The 23,780-nt window shown below is 36.6% G+C and overlaps 1 protein-coding gene across 4 annotated transcripts in view; it reads left to right on the top strand.

Moving 5' to 3' along the window:
- Window positions 1-23,780, top strand: part of Pxn (Peroxidasin) — a 384,372-nt gene that overhangs the window by 356,750 nt on the left and 3,842 nt on the right. The window lies entirely within an intron of this gene.

The raw sequence follows: 23,780 nt of genomic DNA, 5'->3' as shown, positions 1-23,780 counted from the left end.
AATCGGTTCAGATTAGGACAAAGACACCATATATATCTTTCCCCGATTTTGCTATAATTCGCTCAATTTTTGATGAATAGCCCCAAACTTAACATTGGATATTTCCTCAGGCCCTGTTCAGTTTTATCGTTGATAGGTTGAGTAGTTATGAGGACACAGGAATGAAAAATATCAACTTTGGTCCATATCGGTTCAGGTTTGAATATAGCTTCCATATATCATTTCGACCGATGTCAATCAATTACGAATAATTACGTCACATTTTCCTAATTCAATCAAAATCGGTAAAACTGAGGAATCATCCCATGTTATATTTGAAAGCTATTCGATTAAAATTGACCGAGTTATAGCAAAATCGGGGAAAGATATATATGGGCGCTATATCCAAATCTGAGCCGATTTTTGTGAAAATCGGTGTAGGTATTCAGGGGCCTATGAAGTTAACTCATATTATATTTGAAGGCTATTCGATCAAAATTGAACGAGTTGTAGCAAAATCGGGAAAAGATATATATGGGGTCTATATCCGATATGGACCAAAGTTGATATTTTTCATTCCTGTGTCCTCGTAAGTACTTGTGCAAAAATTCATGAACCTAGGTCAACGCCTTCTATTTTTGTCCACATTTGTATGGAAGCGGCAACACTGTGCGACGTCGGTATTCAACGTCAACGAATATAGGTCCATGATAAGTCCTGGGCTTTGTCATGTTAAAGCCGGTCAATGCCGTTGCTTGGTATCTTCCGCCCCCTCTAAATTATAATACACATATTACAGATTGACGATTTGTCCAATTTCAGGCCCTATCTCACTTTGTTATGAGAACTTGTCTTAAATGGTTCATATATTGCTGGTATGTTATCGGTACGAAAAGGATTTGAATCAAACAATGGATAGTTTGAGTGATATATACTGTAGTTTTATATAGTTACTGCGGCCATGCCTTGTTCAGCTTCTGTATTGAGTCAGTTCGTAATTTATTTTCTATGTTCAGTCTGGTTTTTTGTTGCTGTAGCAATGCATATATGTTTGTTCGTGTATTATTTTAGTTATCAGGTTGTGGTTCCTCTGTATCCAGACTCAAAATTCTGCAACCTAGACTGGTTGCGTTCATAAAGAATCAGGAGGTTGGTGAGTGGGGTTAGCAATGGGGCAGATAAACAAGTCACAGCGTGTAGTGTGATCCCATCCATATGCTGGACATGTGTTGGGTACATTGGCATCAATTCGGGCCCATGGTGGCTGCATCGTCCGAATACTAACTGGCCTAAAACCACTCGTGTTTGCCTTGGTAGCTGGCGTTTTTCTGTTGGGTTTTTATGACTTCATCTGGTAACAGTCATGTCTCCATCCGTATATCGAGATATTTGAATTTGCTGCTACCAACCAGCACATCGACTTCATTCTGTGAGATATTTGAATTTGCTGCTACCAACCAGCACATCGACTTCATTCTGTGACCGGATATTTTCTTTTTATACCCTCCACCATAGTATGGAGGGTATATTAAGTTTGTTTTTCCGTTTGTAACGCATTGAAATACTCATTTGCGACCCTATAAAGTATATTTATTCTTAATCAGGGTAAAATTCTGAGTCGATCTGTGCACGTCGGTCCGTCCGTCTGTGGTAATCACTCTAGCATCCACAAAAATGGAGATAGAACGCTGAAATTTTGGGAAAATGCGTCTTTTGTTCCACGTTTTGGTATAGCCCCCATATAACGGTACCCCCCGATTTATGGTATTTTGCCGTTTTTAGCTACACTTGCAGACCGATTTTGCTATAATTTGACATTTAGGGTTCTTAAGTGTCAATAAACTTATATAACAAAAGTTGTGAACATAGGTCCACGTTTTGGTATAGCCCCCATATAACGGTACCCCCCGATTTACGGTATTTTGACGTTTTTAGCTACATTTTCAGACCAATGTAGCTATAGTTTAACATTTAGGGTTCTTAAGTGTCAATAAACTTATATAACAAAAGTTGTGGACATAGGTCCACGTTTTGGTATAGCCCCCATATAACGATACCCCCGATTTACGGTTTTTTGCCGTTTTTAGCTACATTTTCAGACCGATTTAGCTATAATTTGACATTTAGGGTTCTTAAGTGTCAATAAACTTATATAACAAAAGTTGTGGACATAGGTCCACGTTTTGGTATAGCCCCCATATAACGGTACCCCCAGATTTACGGTATTTTGACGTTTTTAGCTAAATTTTCAGACCAATGTAGCTATAATTTGGCATTTAGGGTTCTAAGTGTCAATAAACTTATATAACAAAAGTTGTGGACATAGGTCCACGTTTTGGTATAGCCCCCATATAACGGTACCCCCCAATTTACGGTTTTTTCCGTTTTTAGCTACATTTTCAGACCGATTTAGCTATAATTTGACATTTAGGGTTCTTAAGTACCAATAAACTTATATAACAAAAGTTGTGGACATAGGTCCACGTTTTGGTATAGCCCACATATGACGATACCCCCGATTTACGGTATTTTGACGTTTTTAGCTACATTTTCAGACCGATTTAGCTATAAATTGACATTTAGGATTCTTAAGTGTCAATAAACTTATATAACTAGTGGACGTAGGTTCATGTTTTGGAATAGCGCCCATATAACGTTACCGCCCGATTTCAGTTTTTTTGACGTTTTAAGTCACATTTCTAGACCGAATTACCTATTATTTGATATTTAGCGTTGTTAGTGACCAAAAAACTTATATTCGAAAAAATTATACCATGTTTTGGTATAGCCCCATATAACGGTACCTCCCGATTTTCGGTATTTTGAGAATTTTACCTACAAGTTTTAACCGAATTATCTGTAATTTGAACATTTGACATTTAAAATTCTTAGTGGTCACCACACCTCTCTACCAAAAATTGTCAAGAAAGGTCGATGTATTGATAAAGCCCCCATATAAAAGTACCTCCCGATTTTCAGTAATTTGATGATTTTAGCTATAATATTAAACCGAACTAGCAGTAATTTCACATTTGAAGTTCTTAGTGGTCACAACACCTCTCCATCAAAAATTGTCAACATAGGTCCATGTTCGGATATAGCTCCCATATAACGGTACCTCCCAATTTTCAGTAATTTGGCAATTTTAGCTACAATTTTTAACCGAACTATCTGTAATTTGACATTTGAAGGTTGTATTGGTCACCACACATCTTGACGCAATTTTCAACATAGCTCCAATATAACGATACTTCCCCATTTTCGGTACTTTGAGGATTTTACTTAAAATGTTTAACCGAACGTAGGTCCATGTTTTGGTATAGCCCCAAAACAAACCTCCCGATTTTCCGTACCTTAGCTTTATTTTTTGGACGAACTTTCTGTAATTTGAAATTTAAAAGCCAACAAAAATTCTGCAACAAAAATTGTTCATTTAAGTTCATATTTTCGTATAGCCCACATACCTCCGAACTAGCTGTTAATGACATTTGAAGTTCCCACGTTATGTACCGATTTTCGCTATTTTGAGGATTCTAGCTACAATTTTTAATCGAATTAGGAGTTATTTAACATTAAAGGCACCCATAAAAAACTGTCAACATAGGTCCATGTTTTATTATAACCCCCATATAACGGTACCTCCCAATTTCTAGCCCACCAAAAATTGTCAACACACATAGTTAGATATAGGCACCTTAAAAAGGGCCTCCCGAATGAAGCATTTTATGTACATTATCTGACATTTTAACGTACCCACTTAAAGTTGGGGACAGGAATGAAAACTAATTATTCCATTTTAGTTCAGAATATTTTATGGTGGAGGGTATGAAAAGTTCGGCCCGGCCGAACTTAACGCTTTTTTACTTGTTTTAATTCGAATTTGTATTTCCATTTTCATAAAGCCAAATGCAAAATACTATCCCCATAAGTAGCTCAGGAATTGTTATTTTTTATATATTCGTGTATGAAGAAGTTTGAAGTGTGGACAAAAAATCTACACGAAAATAACTCACAACGAAAGGCATTAAAACCATGATTATGCGGTAAAGCCCCTATGCTGCAACAAATATTAAAGCAATTTCAACAATTCCTCCCTTTAGTAACCTAACAACCAACTAAGATGAACTTTTTAAGATCATCATTGCCATCCATTCTCATCCTTGTGAACATAATTGTCGTCATTATGCTTAAGCTGAGGGTTGACAAAGATTTAAAATGCGGAAAAGTTTATGTTGAATATTGGAGAAGCTTTGTATTTTTTGCGGTGCACAAATTATGTTGGGTAAGGAGTATAACGGTATTTTGTTTTTGCGAAAAATTAATTAACCGCATACATACATACTATACACAAAGTGATGAAATGCATATCGGGTTTATGGAGAAAGCATTTTTACGCTATGGCAAAGACTTTCCACAGACTCAGCATAAAAGAGGCATACATTTGGTTCGTTTGTATTAGATTTGAACAAATGCACTGATTTTTTAATAATTTACGTCTGTCTCAACCGCAATCTACTTTGCTTCGTAAAAAAAATTAAAATTACTGAAAACATTGGTGCCAACAACATCAATGACATTAAAGAGGAAAACTTTACCCATTACATTGACGGCATAGAATGTAAACTTCAAAGGCTAGCAACCAGTGTTGTTGGTTATGCCCTAAGGGATAAGAGTATACATACATATGTATTTGGTTGTAAGTAAAGTTTTTTGCTTTTTAGAAGAAGAATCTTACTGCATATACACTGCATACATACCGACCAGCTGCACATAATATTCAACAGCAACGTTCTAATATATTATGAAGTATAAAGTTGGTCCACAGTTTGCCAGACATTCAAGCTATAATTTTGCAGCTATTATGAAGAATAAGCAAGTAAGAACTTTTATACTCTCCATCACGAGTTGTATGGTGTCTTAAGACACGCCGTTCGGACTCGGCGATAAACAGTAGGTCCCATATCATTGTGCTAATATGAATCGGGGTGCACTCATTGATGTGAGAGAAGTCTCCCTTGTCCCGTATGGGATGTTTGCGGAACAATTATAATGAGACTAAAACCTATAAAATATCGAAAATCGGGAGGTATCGTTCTATGGAGGCCATATCAAAACTTGGATCTGTACTGACAATTTTCTGGAAAAAAGTTTTGTAGTCTCAAAGAAGACTAAATTCCAATATTCTGTCATTTCTGAGTGATAATGAGGCTAAATCCTTGAAAATGTCGCAAATGGGACGGTACCGTTCTATGGAGACTATATCGAAACGTGACCTGCGCTGACATATTTCTAGGGACAAGTTTTGTAACCCCAAAGAAGACTAAATACCAACTTTCAGCCATTTCGGTGTGATAATGAGACTAAATCCGTCAAATGACCGAAGATCCTGAGGTAATGTTACGTTAACGTGAAAAGTTGTTTAGCCTCAAAGAAGACTAAATACAAATGTCAGCCATTTCGAAGACTAAAAAGATTAAAATATCGAAAATCGGAAGGTACCGTTTTATGGGGGCTATATAAAAACATGGACCTGTATTGACGAATTTCAGAGGAAAAGTTTTGTAACACCAAGGAAGATTAAGTACCAATTTTCAGATATTTCGGTGTGATAATGGGGATAAAACCTCAAAACTACCCAAAATCGGGAGTTACCGTTCTATGGGGGCTATATCAAAACGTGACCTGCACTGACAATTTTCAGGAAGAACGTTTTGTAGCCTTCAGCACTAAATACCCAAAAACCGTTTTGCCGAGTGTTTATTTCTTGTTCTCTGAACCTATGAAGGAATGAGTTTTTCACAAATCGACAAAAACCAAGTGAGCATAGGACCGGGGCGGGACCGATTATGTGATACTCCACACCACTACCCCTGTGCATAAGCTTTTCACTGGTAAACATTAATTTTGGCGAATATTATCCTATATTATTAATTTCGTGACGATCCGATCAAAATTGCGACTTATACGAGGATTGAACGATAACTATCTAGCCTAACAATGAAAACGTGAATATGTACCATCAAAAATAGTTTAATTGTTTTCTTAAGTAGTCTCCAGCATGATTTATACGCTTAAACCAATTATTAAATCACTTTTTCGAAATCGTTGACCACGTTTTGTCAGGTCAAACAGGCGCTGATTTGAATCGATGTGTGAGAGGTCGGGTTGCCATGTTGCAGAATGATTCGTCTTCTCTTGTTCGTTTTTTCGAATTCCTCAGGAGACTTCAGGCAAAGAAATTGCAGTGTAACATTCAGAATTAACCGTCATACATATCTCAAGCCGTATAGTCGCCACACGGTCAGTTTGGCCAAAGAAACAGGGAACCATTTGCTTTGAAAGTCTTCTTCCTTGAACCACTTTCGTTAGATTGGACACGCTTTCGAAGACCCAAATGGTCGATTCCTGTTTTGTTTCGGGCTCCTAAGCATAGATCCAAGATTCGTCGTCTGTAACGATCTTATAAATGTCGTTTGAAGCACAGCGATCGTTATTATACAGAAATTCTTTGCACCAATCAAGAAGAGACTTTTTTTTTTTTGAGCGATTGTCCAATTTTTCTGGATATAGCATATGTTAGTTGGTGGAAGAAATGCCCAGGGATGCCTCTATCTCACGGTACATAACATGGCGATCTTGCATTATCCGTTCACGCACGGCTTATTTTTTTTTCTGGCACAACGGTCGATTTTGGGCGACCCTCACGACCTTAGTTTTTTACTAGTGTCGGCCACGATTGAATTCATTAAACCAGTTTTTCATAGTGCTATAGGATGGTCCTTTATCGACATACAAAGATTTAATTTGATCGATGCACTCTTGTCGTAATTATCCACGTCGAAAATGTTCACAAGTAAATTCCATTTTTTGCAAAGTGATTGTTTCGAGTCACTGTAAACAACACAACACAAGGTCGTATGACAAACTGCCCTGAGTACGTGAAGCCCTCGTATCGTGATAAGAAAAAAATGGAAAAATTGGATGCCTATTAAACATCTCTCTATTGAGACATCTCCCTTGTTTGACCACCTTCGTCAACCTAATTGCATCAATGTATAAAGGTGATATTTTCTTCTTCCAATGATAGGCTTTGCATTTGGAATATTGAATATTATCGTACCATCACCAAAATCAATAGGCTTCTTTTTCTGTGGGACTCGCAACTAATCCCAAATTTCGTAATTATCCGATCAAAATGGAAAAAGGGATGCATTACCGACTTTTGCGATATCTTCATCGATTGACCACCTACGCCAACCTACTTTGCATCTATGTAATATATACATAATTGTCCCACCAACATCCCAGGCGTGGCAAGAGAGACTTCTCTCATATCAATGAGTGCACCCCGATTCATATTAGCCCAATGATATGAGACCTACTGTTTATCTCCAAATCCGAACGGCTTGTCATAAGACACCACATTGTGGAGAAGTTTTACATAACTGAAATACTCAGGAAATGTCGCCAACATTACTGAGGGGTATTTTGCCACCGTCGAAAATTTTATGTTGCCTAGCCGGGGAATCGAACCCACGACCTTTAGCGTGAAAGGCGGTTATGCATACCATTGCAACAAGGTGGCACCAACTTTACATAAATGTAAGGGAATACTTTTCTTTTTTCATTGACGGACTTTCCTTTTTGAATACTCCTACTAGAAGCGGAGATAATCACATAAAAATAAAACGTTGAATTTTCTCCACATATGTTTTGTTCAAATTCAATAGGCTTCTTTCCCTTTGGGACCCCCATTAAGCCCAAAAGATTCATGATGATCCGATCAAAATTGGTTTGATTAGTGACTGTTGTAACATCGCTTTGGAATAAAACATTTACTTTTTTCCACATAAGTTTTTTACCATTCCGTGCCATTGACCCTGAACATTATGCGACCACCACCAAACTCAATAGGCTTCCTCTCTGGGACCACCACCAGCCCCCAAAATTTCGTGACGATCCGATCAAAATTGTGACATATAGCGTGATCAGAGATGGCCTGTCGGAAACTGTGACGTATATGACATACATTTCCGACGTATAATACATACGTCATAAACGTCGTAAACCTACCCAAAAAACATAGGTTTACGACAGAATTAAAACATTTATAATTTCAACAATATTTTCTTTTAATCAAATTCAATAACATTTTAGATTTTCTCGAGATCTTATTTTATTTTAACAAAAAGAACAACAAATTTAAATATTAATTTAATTGATTTTGCTTCCATTGAAAATGTCTTTTATCCCTTAAAATAGAAAAAATATTAACATTTCATATTTCTGTAATGTAATGTTCACATGATATGACAGATGGAGTTTGAATTGGGCTCTATCGTTCAACGCGTTGAATGAAAATGGAATCGTTAAATTTCAAACTTTTTGAATATTCTTGTAATATTTATTATTTTACAAATTTAATTTCATATGCTAAACAATCTTGAATAGCAAAATATTTACTAACAAGTGAAAAAGTATCAGTCGGCTATGCCTACAGAGATATACACTCAACCTGTGCTAGTTCAAACATTCATCAACTAAAATCCTTTTCCCCAATAATTAAGTATTAGGGAGGTTCCATTTTGGAAGTAGATCTTAAGAGTCATTTCAGTTGGTCACCGTATAACTTAAAGGTTTTGGGCCAGGAAAAACATAATAGCTATAAGCAAAAAGAGCAGCATCGGTATAATTGTCCAAATTATCTTCGAACAGATCCTGAACTGTACTTAAAAAAATGTTGAACTGTTGTGGGGGAGGAACCATAAGGAGAGGGCCTTTATGGACCATTTTCAAAGTTAAACTACAATTGGACAAAATATTAGGAGATCTAAAGTTTGGTTAATCAGTTCGAGAGTTCGTACGGATCAATTCTAAATTGTCTGAAATGGATTTCGTCCAAACATACTCGTACTTGGGGTCTAAAACCATTATTTCAATGAGGCACATTTTTCCCGTATGAAATTGTATATACCCTCGTTAGCATAAATGCTGAGGGTATAAAAAGTGTCAAATATAAATAAAATGTGCAAATATATCCATATAGCAGAGGTAATAAATGTGTAACAATAATTAAAATTAGAAATTATATAGAGAACATTGACATTTTTAGGTTTATGACGTAAACGACTTTTTATACGTTTCATACAGGTATGTGACGTTTCCGACGTTTACAACTTTACGACCGTAGAAAACCCAAAAAATTGTCAGACAGACCATCTCTGAGCGTGATTACAAAAAACTTGAAAATGGTATATATTACCGACTACTGCGATATCTCCGTTGTTTGACCACATACGCTAACCTACTTTGCATCATTGTAAAGGTGAGATTTTCTCCACCAGCCAGAGCTGTGGTAATGAATTTCCAAAAATGAAAACTACTCATAGGGTTGGATTAGCGACTATTGCGATATCTCCATTGTTTGTCCACCTACGCCAACATACTTTGCATTGTTGTAAAGTTGAAGTTTTCCACTTTCATTATCAGGCTTTGCTTTTGAAATACTCTTAATAGTATTCGCATTGGAATAAAACCTTGTATTTTTCTCCACAAAAGTTTTTTTCCCATTCCGACCCCTGAATACGATCCGACCATCAAACCCCTAAATTTCGTGACTATCCTGTCAAAATTGCGACCTGTAGCGTGATTACAAGCTTTATATAAGTATGGGTCTACGACCATTATTTCGATGCGTTACAAACATTTTGGCCAAAACCATAAAAACATTTTTCACAACCGACTACTGTACTTTGTTGCAGGGCATTTTGTTGCCTGCAGAAAACAACAAACGTTGTGAATATGGTAGCAATGGCTAGACGTATTATTTTACCGAGATGTTTTTGTCTCAATGAAGCACAACATTGCTATAGGACTTAAATTAAACATTCCCTAATTTAAAACAAAGATTTATGTTGACAGACATTATTCAATCTAAAGTAAATGTAGAATAAATTACAAATATTTTGAAGCGTTAAATTTGAATTTAAAACATAAATACTACGATCAGAAAACCAGTAGTGTGGAGCTTGTACTGCCTTCCAAATTCAGCGAACCTTGCCACTCATTACAGTTTATTATATACATAAATTACAAGGTTGTTTTGCCAAAGCAGGATATATGTATGTACTATGATAAACTTTTTTTACAACCTCATATCCCAGTATAATATGCATTTGGATGAGTTTTTATTTAAGAATAAATAATATTTTATCTACAATGTAAGACATTACATTGTATATTTAAACTTATAGTACTTTTTTAAAGTCACTGTAAGCAGATAAATAATTGAACACAAGCTATATAATCACATATAGGTAACATTACAAGGATCGGCAAACACGTTTACTTACTTAGTTGACTCTCTACAGAACATTTGTCCTATAAGCTGAACTAGGAAAATATTTCCATTCTTCTCTATTTGTGGCTTTACTCTTCTATTTTTTTTTTGTCATCTTCCACTTGCTTACTCCATCGAAGCCTTTGTCTTTCAGTTCTGCGTGTACAGTCATGCGACATGACCTAGCCAACGTTGTATCTCGAAACGTTTAACTATACTGATGTCGTTGTATATTCGATACAGCTCGTGGTTCATACGACGTCGATATTCACCGTCAACGTATATTGGTCCGTAAATCTTTCGAAGATTTTTTCTCTCAAACACACCAAGCACTGTCTTGTCTGTACATCAGCACGGGTAGTGTCAGTGTTTTGTAAATCGTTATTTTTTGACGAGACTTAGCGGTTTTTTTAACTGCTTACTTAAACCAAAATAGCATCTATTGGCCAATACTATTCTTCTCATTATACAACTTATTTTGCTTTTTGTTCTTATTGCGGCGACGACGTAGACAAAGTCTTTAGTTACATAAAAATTATAGGAAACAAGTTCTGCTATTGCGTCTATAGAACGCATTGCGGGTCAATACCATCAGCTTGGTCTTGTCGTCGTTTACTGCTAGGCCACTTTAGCAGATTCTCCATCGACCTTATTTAAGGTATCAATTACTTATTTTACTGATTGATCCATGATATCAATGTCTTCAGCATAAGCAAGTAACATGTGCTACTTGGTGTGTATTGTAGCATTTCTTTTAATCTTTGCCTAACATTTTCCCGCATAAAGTTGATTAGGTCACACAAAAAAAGGCTGTCGCCTCATCTAAAACCTCTTTTCGCACTGAACTGTTTGTTCGGAAAAAATCTCTACTATTTTATCATGCTACTATGGTATCAATTAAAGTCATTTTACAAAGCCGCATTAATAACTTTGATAGTAAGGGGCTGTCGAAGGCTGTTATGTAAATATCTGGTCAAAGGTGGATTTGCCAGGACTAAAGCCACATTGGCCCAATTATTTCGTTGACCATTGGCTTTAGTCGTTCCCATAATATCCCTTATAAACAATAGGGAGCAGACTTATACGCCTATAGTTAGAACACAGTCTTATCTTCCTTCTTGTGAACGGGACACAGGATACTCAGGTGATGCGCCAGATGGTGCGAACCAGCTGATGCATAAACCTAATTAACGTGTCGCCTCCGATTTTAAACAGCTCGGCTCCTGCTGCCTTATTATTCTTCACCCAGTCTATTGCTGAATTCACCTAATCTTGGCCGGGTGGTATACATTCAATGCAATCTTCTGGGATTGGGACTGTGGTATATTCATCGTCGCATGGAAAAATTCTCTTTCCATTCCCTAAGCACACTATCTGTATCAGTTACCAAAATACCTTGCTGGTCTCTACAGGAGAATGTGCCTGTACCAAAGCCATCAGTTTGATGTTTCACTCTTTGGTACTTCATTCTGGCTCCTCGACATCTCGATTTTTTCACAATCCCGTTTTTTGTTATTTCCCTCTTTTTCCTGCGAAAAGGACGTTTCTGCTATCTCCTTTTCTCCCGATACCTCTCTTGTGTGCAAGGCGTTGCAACTGATTGTAGTGTAGTGATATATGTCGCATTTTCACTTCGGTGGCATCACGACACACCTGGGCTGTGGCTATCTGTTGTGATCGCAGCTTACCGATGTTCAACTTCAGTGTTGTGTCTGTTCGTACTTTTTCTGTTCTGCGGCTGGCACCCCATGTATACTTTATGTGTATCGTTGTTTTGCGTTGTGAGCAGCATATGCCGGAATACCTGCTCAGTGCCTGGATCGAGGAAAAATAAGATCCAATATCCGCATCCACCACATTTAAACTTCGGAGAGATGCAATATATGCCGGGAGTGCTTCTCAGGGGGACTGCGACACACTATGTCGCGAGTTAATATTAATTGTGGCCAAAAGTAGAAGGAGTTGTTGTAGGTGCATCAATTTTGGTACACGTACCTATTATTGACCTACAATCTCCAGGACAAAAAAAACTGGGATGGTCGGCCCAAGTTTTGATCTTTTGATCTAAAACTTTTGAAAGTTTTAGTCATAACGACCAACCGAAATTACTAAAATTTGGTGATTAGTCTTCAGCAGAGGTATAAAACATTCCAACTGAGAATTTTGGGTGTAGGTCCACGTTTTGATATAGCCCCCATAGAACGGTACCTCCCGATTATCGGTATTTTGAAGATTTTAGCCTCATTATTACACCGAAATTGCTGAAATTCGGTATTTAGTCTTCGTTGGGGGCATCCAACTTTTACCTTGAAATTTGTCTGCATAGGTCCACGCCTTCATATATTTTCAGTATTTTGGGCGTTTTAGCATGATTATCACACCGAAAAGGCTGAAAATTGGTATTAAGTCTTCGTTGAGGCTTTATAACTTTCCACCAGCAATCTGTCAGTATAGGTCCTCGACTTCCTATAGCCCCCATAGAACCGTACATCCCCATTTTCGGTATTTTGTATGTTGTGGCCTCAATATCCCTCCGAAATGACTGACATTTTGTTTTCAGTCTTCATAGTTTTTGTTGAGCTTATTGAATACATCAAACTCTTATCATTATATGAGAGAATTTTCCTTTAAAAACTTTGTAAAAAATCGAATTTTGTCTCTCGTTTTTAAGCAATATTATTACGTACTTAATAAGCCCACAAAAATATATGATGATCGGTTCATTCGTTTTCGCGCTATAGCCAACACCGCAAAGCGCTTTGTTAAAATAGGGGGGTGTGAGATGGTCGCTGAAAAAGAGAAATAACATGTTCGTCTGCAAACCTCTGCAGCTGGAACCTTTATACGTTTGAAGCACTCACTTTTCAAAACTCAAGCTACAAATAATATCGATATACACTTTTATAAAGTTTTTCGCACTCCACTAATTTTAAAATTTGGTTCACAAAATCGATGTACTAAGTATTACAGACTTGGGTAGCTGTAAACACCATATGATCACTATTTACTTAAAAAAAATAAATCCATGTTTATTACATCCAAAGCAATTTTAAAAATGTATTTTAGAACGATAAATTACTTTAAATATTAAAATTTTGGAGCATAACACAAGTTATCAATTTTAGTAAAATAAGGACAAAAATATATATTTCCAACATTTATCGGATTTGAACCTTCCCATAGACAAAACTACTTGACAAATCAATACCATAATTCAAATTCCTTCAAATTGAAATGTTTACTATAAATTCTCATCAATAAATTTGTATTCCGAAGTACTTGATTTTGACCATTTTTGGCTACGGTCGTGACACTGTGCGATAGGGACTATGTTGCTGAGTGAACGCAGCCCCCAGTGAGGTGTCGTGGTCATCAGAATACGAGACTCCCCCACGGTAGCTGCACCGCACCTACCACCGGTGCAGGAAACTAAGCTCAGCAGTAACGGCAGCTAACAGTGCTGTGGTGGTTACAACGTACTGAGGAAGGATCGCAACAGAAGTGGAGATGAGGGATTAGCTTGCACCAGTCTGTCACGTTTGAGCCTGACCCGTACATGGAATGTATGAAGATACCAGTCCGGTATGTGACTGCTGAGGCAGAGTCGCTTAACGTATACATTTCGTCGATAAATAGCTATACTCCAGCTTATATTTCAAACATTAACCCGCGTTTGGAATGTCATGAGTTGTGGAATTCGGTACTCGCCAACGACCAAAAGGATATAGTGCAGATTAATAGAGCAACATTTTGCACAGATAATGAGGACTCGCCTACGAAAAATTGCGGGGACTGTCACAGTTCGCCAGATATAACCATCGTATTACCTAGTCTAACAACTGACGATGTATGTGGTGGTCAAAAAACGTATCTATCAAAAATTGTGAAAATACTACATAGGTCCATATTTTGGAACGCTTTTAGCAAAATTTTCACAGAGAATTACGTCTAGTTTAGCATTAACGGTTCCTAGTGCTCAAAAAACTTACCTGTCAAAAATTGTGGACATTGGTCTATATTTAAGAATAGCCCCCACATAACGGTACCACCCAATTTCGGGTAGTTGTACGTTTTTAATTTCATTATAGGACCGAATTGGCTTTAATTCGGCACATAGGCTATCTAATGGTGAAATAACTTATCTACCAAAAATTGTGGACATGTGTCCATATTATAAAAAGGTACCACCCAATTTCAGGTATATTGAAATTTTTAAGTACATTTTCCAACGGAATTAGCTATAATTTGGCATTTACATATACCGATACCACTCTATTGCGGGTACTTGGACGTTTTTAGCTACATTCTGGCTAATTCGGCTATAATTTGGAATTTAGCGTTCACAGTGGTCAACAAACTTCTACAAAATGTGGACATGTGGTCCACGTTTTGGTATAACCCCCATATACTAGTATCGTCCGATTTCAGGTATTTTTATGTTTTTAGCTGACCAAATTGGATAAAATTAGTTTCGGACCGACTGATACTTCACGCTTCTTTACTCGTATTGTTAATATTTGTAATATGACCTACATAATTTTCAGATTTAAACCGATTTAAATACAAGTTTTTATTGTTTCAAAATATTGAATGTGTGTACTCCCCATCAAAATTATCACGTTCCAAATTTAACGCCCATTGCATTTCTCAAATGGTTTTATTTTTTCAGAACATCATTGCTTATAATTGTTCACCATATTGCCACATTTCGCACGTAGACATTTAGACAAGATTGCATCCTTCTCTCATCCAAAGGAGTTGCTAGTGTTTCACATTTCCTTCCTTGTTTTTTAAGATGTTTTAGGCATAATGACCCAGTAGGTTTCAGTTGGCATTTCATTTCTACAGTAAAACATGATAAAGTTATGAAAACATTTTCTTTGTTTTTCTACGGTTTTTCTTGTTCTTGTTATCACCACAGCCAGTAAGTAAGACGAAGAAAACTGTTTATAACTCTAGATTTATGTTTCTGCATACAGCTAATAGGTACATATGTACATACATACATATTTATGTAAACCAAACAATGTTTTCACTTAGGGCTATGTTTCGCAGTGCACATTAGGGTTATGAATTTTCGAAATTTTTTCTTAGAAATAATTTCCTGTAGCACGGATGAATTAACTTTTGCCTATTAGTCACTAAAATAACGTTTATTCCATTGACCCACCATACAATTGCTATCGAAAACGATATCGTTTTCGAATGTTTCTCGATAGTTTTGTGGATATTTTGTTCGAGAACGACACACTATAATAAATTGAAAACGATTCATTTGTCGCTCAGTTTGTGACAGAAAAACATTCGATTTCGAATATCGGCAATAATACCCAGCAAAATTTGACGGAAGGGGTTCTTTGCGATGACGTGATTTCATGTCATCTTTTGCATTGGTTCAAAGCAAGTCGTAAAAGATCCGATCTTTTCTTTAGGATTTGAACCAATGCAAAGGAAGTCGTGAAAGATCCGATCTTTTCATCAGCATTTGTACCCATTCCATCGATACAATAGAGATGATGTTTCTGTTTTTATTTACACACCTGTTTATTTTCATTTTGGTATGTTCCAGTACTGCAAAAATCTACTAATTTTTACTATTTTTTCCGATAACATAAAGGAAAAATTGTTATCGTAGTAAAAATAAGTAGATTCTTGCAGTTTCTGGAACAGACCAAAGTTGTTAGAACTGTCGTCGTGATGTTGTCTTACATTTCCTGCATATCAAACAACTAAAACTTCTAAACAATTGGTATTATATGAAGTCCCAACCATCGACCTAAAAATAGAATCGGACTGCACACATTGCTATTTTAAAAGTTCCCTTGTCTGTTCTAAATCTGACATAGAATGAAATCAATCAAATCTCGCTTCTTGGAATTTGAAAAAAAAGTCCGAAACGAAAAGGAACAAGAATCTGAAAATAAAGAAGAAACTACTTTTGGAAAGAAACAATTAAAAATAAATTAATTAAGCATAAATGGTATTTTCCATAAAAAGTCTCTCCTCCCCGTTCGTTACATTTTGTTCTTAGAGATCCCTAAAGCAAGCCGGGTTGTAGATCCCTACATATTTCCGTCACTAAACAAAAGAGTATAAATTACCAGAATGTTGTTATAAAATAACAAAATTATAAAATAAAAGTAATTTACGAAATAAAAATACTTAAATGTGTGCATTTGGAGTCCATGTTGGAATCTGAACTGGTGATGGGAAGATAATTGAAAAACCTTTTGTAAGATGAACGAATATCAGTTGCGGAGAACGGAGGAAGTAATCTTTTGCGTTGCAGCGGTGGTGATTACATTGCAATTTTGGATGTAAACTTTTGAAAAACTAAACTGATAAATTAATTGTAGTTATTTCATGAATTCGTTTGAATTAATAAAGAGTTTTGTTTTTCATGAAAACCATATTTCAATACAGCATTTCCATTTACCAAACTATATGAAAATTTCATGCCAAGGGGTTGGTAAAAATGACATGCCAAAGCATTGGTTAAAATGACATGCCAAAGCATTGGTTAAAATGACATGTCAAAGCATGGGTGAAAATGACGTGTCAAAGCATTGGTGAAAATGACATGTCAAATCATTGGTGGAAATGACATGCCAAAGCATTGGTGGAAATGACATGTCAACGCATTGGTTAAAATGACATGCTTAGGATCCAGAAAAGAACGTCATCTTTTGGGGTCCACGCTCATATAAAATTCATCGATGAAGATGCTAAAAAGATGACATGCTAGATCACTTGCACCCATGATTGAATGTCATCTTTGGCATCGAACATTTTGCTGGGATATTATTAGCGAATGAATGACGATAGTTTCTACAATAGTGGCGAAAAACATTTTTGTGGAGTTTCATGATGTTTCAGTTATGTGCCTTTTTCGTCTTTATTTCTTTGTTATGTTTGCGATTTGATGTGTAACTGTTGATAAACATTGTTGTCTTGTATTTGGCAACCTACCCATAGGTTGTCTTTATCAACAATTATTGTTTATATTATACGTAGCATTTATATCAAAATTATTGGAAAAAAAAACAAATGGGATTTTTTACAAACTACATTAAATTTTGTTTGAAAACAAAAAAAGTCCAAAGTAAAAAAAATGTTTCTCGAAACAATTTTTCTTCAGAAGAAGAAACATTCACCAAATTTTCGAAAAACATATCGTTTCCGAACATTTGTGGGGAACATTCGAATAATAGGTGTGTCTTTTTACGTGATAATTAGTAATAATTATTACTAATGTTGCAGATAGTTGTATAAAGGAAAAGTTGCTGAAAAAATGTTTCAACAACATTTAGTAAGTAAAAAGACACCCCTAATATCAGCAACTGGTATAGAGGGTGGCAACCTACCCACATGTTGTCTTTATCAACACTTATTGTTTATATTATACGTAGCATTTCTACCAAAGTTTGTTTATATAGGTCCACGTATAACGCCCCATATATAGTATGCTTCACTTTAAGATACTTTGAATGTATTAGTCTCATTTGACCACAGAATCGGTTGTAACTGTGTATTTTGTGTTTCCAGAGGCTAAGAAACATTTCTACCATAAAATGTTTATATGGGTCCACGTTTTGATATCGCCTCCATAGGACGATATCTCCTGTTTTTCGGTATTTTGAAGGTTTTAGTCTCATTATCACACCGAAATGGCTAACATTTGGTATTTAGTCTTCTTTGGGGGTATAAAACTTTCCCCCAGAAATTTGTAGGTATAGGTCCACGCCTTCATATAGCCCCCATAGAACGGTTCCTCCCGATTTTCGGTATGTTTAAGGTTGTGGTCACATTTATCCACCGAAATGGCTGAAATTTGGTATTTGGTCTTCATTTGGGGTACTAAACGTTCCATATGAAATTTGTTGGTATAGGTCCACGCTTTTATATAGGCTGCAATGAACTCACCTCCCGATTTTCGGTGTTTTGAAGGTTGTGCCCTCAATATTCCTCAGAAATGGCTGATATTTTGTATTAAGTCTTCGTTGGGGGTATAAAACTTTCACCCAGAAACTTGTCGGTACAGGTTCACGCCTTAGTATAGCCCCCATAAAACGGTACCTGCCGATTTTCGGTATTTTGAAGGTTGCGACCTCAATATCCCACCGAAATGACGGAAATTTGGTATTTAGTCTTCGTTGGGGGTATTCAACTTTCCAGCAGAAATTTGTCGGTATAGGTCCACGTCTTCGTATAGCCCCCATAGAACGGTACCACCCCATTTTCGGTATTTTGAGGATTGTATCTGCAATTTTTAACCGATCTACCTATAGTTTGACAATTAAGGTACCTAGTAATCACAAAAAGTCTCCACCAAAAACTGTCAACATAGGTCCATGTTTTAGTATAGCCCCCATATAACGGTACCTCCCGATTTTCGGTATTTTGAGAATTTTAGCTAAATTTTGTGAACCTAATTTCCCGTCTGAAAGTCCCCGTGGGTACACAATTTCTCCAACAAAAATTGTCTAAATAGGTCCATTTTTTGGTACCGCCCCCATATAACGGTACCTCCCGATTTTCGGTATTTTGAGGATTTTCGCTAAAATTTTTGACCGAACTATCTGTAATTGGACATTTGGTCACAGTGGTCACAAAACTTCTACCCCAAAAATTGCCACCATAGGTCCAAAAATTGATATAGCACCATATAAAGAAACAGACGGATTGAAGATATTTTTATATGCATTTTTTACTTTACTTAGTTATCAGTGGTCATAAAATATCTCCACCTTTGATTGTGGACAGGAAAGAAAATAATTATTTCCGTTTTAGTTCAGAATATTTTATGGTGGAGGGAAAAGTTCGGCCTGGCCGAACTTAACGCTTTTTTACTTATTTTTATTTTTTTAACTATATCATTCAAAAAAGGTGTTTACGACATAGTGACAAACAAATGTTATGTCAATTTGGTTATCTCACGTGGTTCTAAAAGTTATATATCTGCTTACAGTGACTTCAAAAAATTGCTCATACTTCTGTTAAATTCAAATTTTAAAATAAATTTGTGCGTGAGGTTTTTTCACCGAATCACCTTATAATAAAGATTTTATGTAAAAACTCATCACGCAATGATACCGAGATATTAGGTTGTAAAAAATTCATGACCCTAATGTACATTCGGCTAAAACATAAGACGTTAATGCAGTTTTTCCCTTTACCATCAACATTTTGCTTTGCATTTGCTTTCGTTTCGATGTTTATGCTCAGTGTATACGGATTTGTTGAGGATGGGTAGAAAGGAGATAAGAATCCATGTTGTGCATATGTTTTTGCGGCTACGTCCTTTTGTTGGGAGTTCCAGATTTCATGTCCGTTTTAAGTGGTAAAAGCAGTTGTGCAGATATCTCTGTATCACCATCATTTGGGATTTGTAGTGTTTGCGGTGAAACACATCGTCGTCACCGTCGTCATACTGATATTTGTACTCTAATGATGTACACTTCTCAGCTCTTCTAGCAAGCAAAGCCAGTCCAGGCCGAGAAACAGTTGGTTGGCAAGGAATAGTGTAAGAAGAAACCTCTATCTTAGTCGACGATGTCGAAAACAACGATGGTGCCTGTGATTACAATCCTGATTGTTTACATAGGGGGCAACTTATAAGACTTTTGCAAATCTTAGGAGATTTTTATAACAAATTGTAACAAATGTCAAACTCTGATTTATGGTGTTAATGATGGGGTTAAGTAAAATAAATGTAAATATTTAATGTTTGCATTTAATTTTAAACTTAGAAAGCGATTTGTTGTGGTTTTTATGAGGGTTTAAAATGAATGACTCACTATATGAAAATAAATTAGCACTATTTTTGCACATTATTAAATATGAAGGTTTTAATAAAATTTAAATTTATGATATATTGTAAAACATTATCCCATGGCCGGTTGAAAGGTTCAACAAATCATGATATATCTTATCTATCTTAAAAACAATTTTTACAAAGCTTCCTACCCATTAAGAGCCCGATTGAACGGTACCAGTCAGTACATGGGGGCTTTGCCAAAACGTGGACCTGTATTCTAATATTTGGTGGGGCTATACCAAAACATGCACCTATGTTGACCATTTTTGGTGGAGAAGTTTCGTGACTGCAGGGAACCTCAAATGTCATATTGATTCAGTCAAAAATTTAGCTAAAATTCTTAAAAGACCGGAAATCGTTATATGGGACCTATACCAAAACACAGACCTACGTTGACAATTTTTGGTGGACAAGTTTTGTAACCACTGGGAATCTCAAATTTCAAATTGCATATAGTTCGGTTAACAAATGTAGGTAAATTCATCAAACCACCTAAAATTGGGAGGTACCGTTATATGGGAGCTATACCAAAACATAGACCTATGTTGACAATTTTTAGTGAAGAGGTTTTGTGACAAATGGAAATCTCAAATGCCGATATATCTGTATATCGGTCAAAAAATTTCGCTAAAATCCCCAAAATACCTAGAATCGCGAAAGTTCCATCATATGGGGCTAAACCAAAATATGGACTTATGATGGGGAATATCAAATGTCAAGTTGCAGATAGTTCGATCAACAAATTTAGCTACATTCCTTAAAACACATAAAATCGGGAGGTACCGCTACATGGGGCCTCGAAACATGGGCCTATGTTCGCGATTTATGGTGGAAAACCTTCGTGAACACTGAGAGCCTCAAATGTCAAATTACAGCTGGTTCGGTGTAAAATTGTAGCTAAAATTCTCAAAATACCGAAACATGGGAGGTACCGTTATATGGGGGCTATACCAAAACATTGATCTATATTGACGATTTCTGGTGGAGTAGTTTCGTTGCCACCTCAATGAAAACCTCAAATGTCAAATTGCAACTAGTTCGGTTAAAAATTTTAACTAAAATCATCAAAATATAGAAAATCTGGAGGTAACGTTATATGGGGGCTATACCAAAACATGGACCTATGTTGAAAGTTTTTGGTGGAGAAGTTTCGTGGCCACTGATACCCTCAAATGTCAAATTGCAGATAGTTCGGTTAAAATAGCTAAATTCCTCACGGTTTTTGGTGAAGATGTTTTGTGACCACTGTGAACCTTAAATATTAAATTACAGGTAGTTTGGTCAACAAATGTAGCTTAAATTCTCAAAATACCGAAAATCATGAGGTACTGTTATACGAGGGCTTTACCAAAACGTGCGCCTATATTGACAATTTTTGATGGAGAAGTTTTGTGTTCATTAGGAACATCAAATGTCAAATTAATGTTACATCGGTCAAAAAATGTCCCTAAAATCCTCAAAATACCTAAATCGAGAGGTTCCTCTATATGTTTAAGGTCCAAAATATGGACCTATGTTGACAATTTTTGGTAGAAAAGTTTCTTGGCTGCATGGAATCGTAAATGTCAAATTACAGGTAGTTCAGTCAAAAAATGTATGTAAAATTCTCATAATAGCGAAAATCGGGAGAGAACACTATCTGGAGTTTATACCAACAAATGTAGCTTAAATTCTCAAAATACCGAAAATCATGAGGTACTGTTATACGAGGGCTTTACCAAAACGTGCGCCTATATTGACAATTTTTGATGGAGAAGTTTTGTGTTCATTAGGAACATCAAATGTCAAATTAATGTTACATCGGTCAAAAAATGTCCCTAAAATCCTCAAAATACCTAAATCGAGAGGTTCCTCTATATGTTTAAGGTCCAAAATATGGACCTATGTTGACAATTTTTGGTAGAAAAGTTTCTTGGCTGCATGGAATCGTAAATGTCAAATTACAGGTAGTTCAGTCAAAAAATGTATGTAAAATTCTCATAATAGCGAAAATCGGGAGAGAACACTATCTGGAGTTTATACCAAAACATTGACCTATCTTTTGGCAATTTTTGATGGGGATGTTTGGGAGAGATTACCTCGGACGCAGGGACGGACATGCATAGAACGATTCAGAATCGGGAGATAACCTATCTGGAGCTTATACCAAAACATTGACCTATGTTTTGACAATTTTTGATGGGGATGTTTGGGAGAGATTGCCACAAACGCAGGGACGGACATGCATAGAATGACTCAGAATTTTATCCTGACCAAAAATATATATCGTTTATAGGGTCGCAAATGATTATTTATTGAACTTACTGAGTCTAGGATGACTCGCCCCATAGCCACTTAATACTCCTGCAATACATTAACAAGGCCGCAGGACCTACGGAATAGAATTAAGAAAGGAATACAATCTCATTAACACCAAACAGCCTGTGTCTTTTAACTTTCAGTCTAGGACACCGTTTCAGTCTTCTAGACCTCCACATAGCCTGCAGTACTCAATGTTGTTGTCTTCTCAATCATCTTGTCATAGACTTAATGCTGACCACTACAACAATTCTGATCTCTGATTTGCGAAATGAGAGAAGGGGACAGTTACACGCCCTGAGAATGCCGACCAGATTGACTTCGATACTTTGCATCCAGATCCGTCCTGCCAGAGCTTTAGAGGTTTCCTTGCGTAGAGAGTATATAGTTTGTTGAAGAAGAAGCATAGCGGTGCCTTGACACAGTCCTCCGCCAGCTCTTCATCAACTGTCTTATATCCCTCACCCTGCGTTTACAAATGCCAGTATTGGCAAGACAATAGCAAAAATACAACCTTTTTCACAAATACATTTATAAATGTTTGAATATGTGTAGAGAAAAGTATGAATGTGTTGGTGAAAATGGTTTACAACTGTGCTATTGTCTTCCCAATACTGTCTGTGTGTAAACGCCTAGTCAACGCAGTGCCCTGTACCCTACATCTAAAGCAGCCTGGCTATCCACGAAACCACCACCCCTTCCATACGAAACTTAAAAGTACATCGCCTTATAATCGAAGATAAACACTCCTCCATTACCCTCCAGTCCGATATGGACGTATCCTCTATATTATTAAAAGTGTGGTCTATCACCTCCTCTCCTACCCTATTCTGCAAGGTGGCCATATTTCCTCTATTGAATACTCCCAGGTAAATAATTATTGCTTTCACTCCATCTACTATGGAAGTGATGAGCTTTTGTATCACAGCGCATTATCAAACTGCAAATGTGCACGATGTCTCGTCCAATGATTTGCAGCTTTATATGCACCAGGCAAAGATAATACTGTCTCCGTTCTTTAAAGTCCTTAATATACGTATTTCGCGTTCTCGCTGTCCATTGTAAATTTCATAAAAGAACCCCTCCTGGAAGGAGTTGACAAACATCCAGCTGTCTGCCTGGAAGCCTCTGTTCTACTAACCAGCTTCAAAACCTCTGCCAGCAACTGTGGCAGCAACTAGAAATCGAAAACAGCATGTAGCCCTACTTTGCATTTGGAGTAAAGACCCACTCTCAATCGGCTTTCCAAATGTCAAATTATAAAGAAATGACTGAGACTCATTTCAATGCCGTCTATATTTAATAGTGAAAGACGCTAAGGCCTTTAAAGCAGCCAGGCTATCCACG

The sequence above is a fragment of the Musca autumnalis genome, unplaced genomic scaffold, assembly GCF_047663935.1.
Source record: "Musca autumnalis isolate F117 unplaced genomic scaffold, ASM4766393v1 scaffold_4, whole genome shotgun sequence".
NCBI lineage: Eukaryota > Metazoa > Arthropoda > Insecta > Diptera > Muscidae > Musca > Musca autumnalis.
Note: the sequence above shows the minus strand (reverse complement) of the source record. Positions and strands in the feature narration are given on the sequence as shown.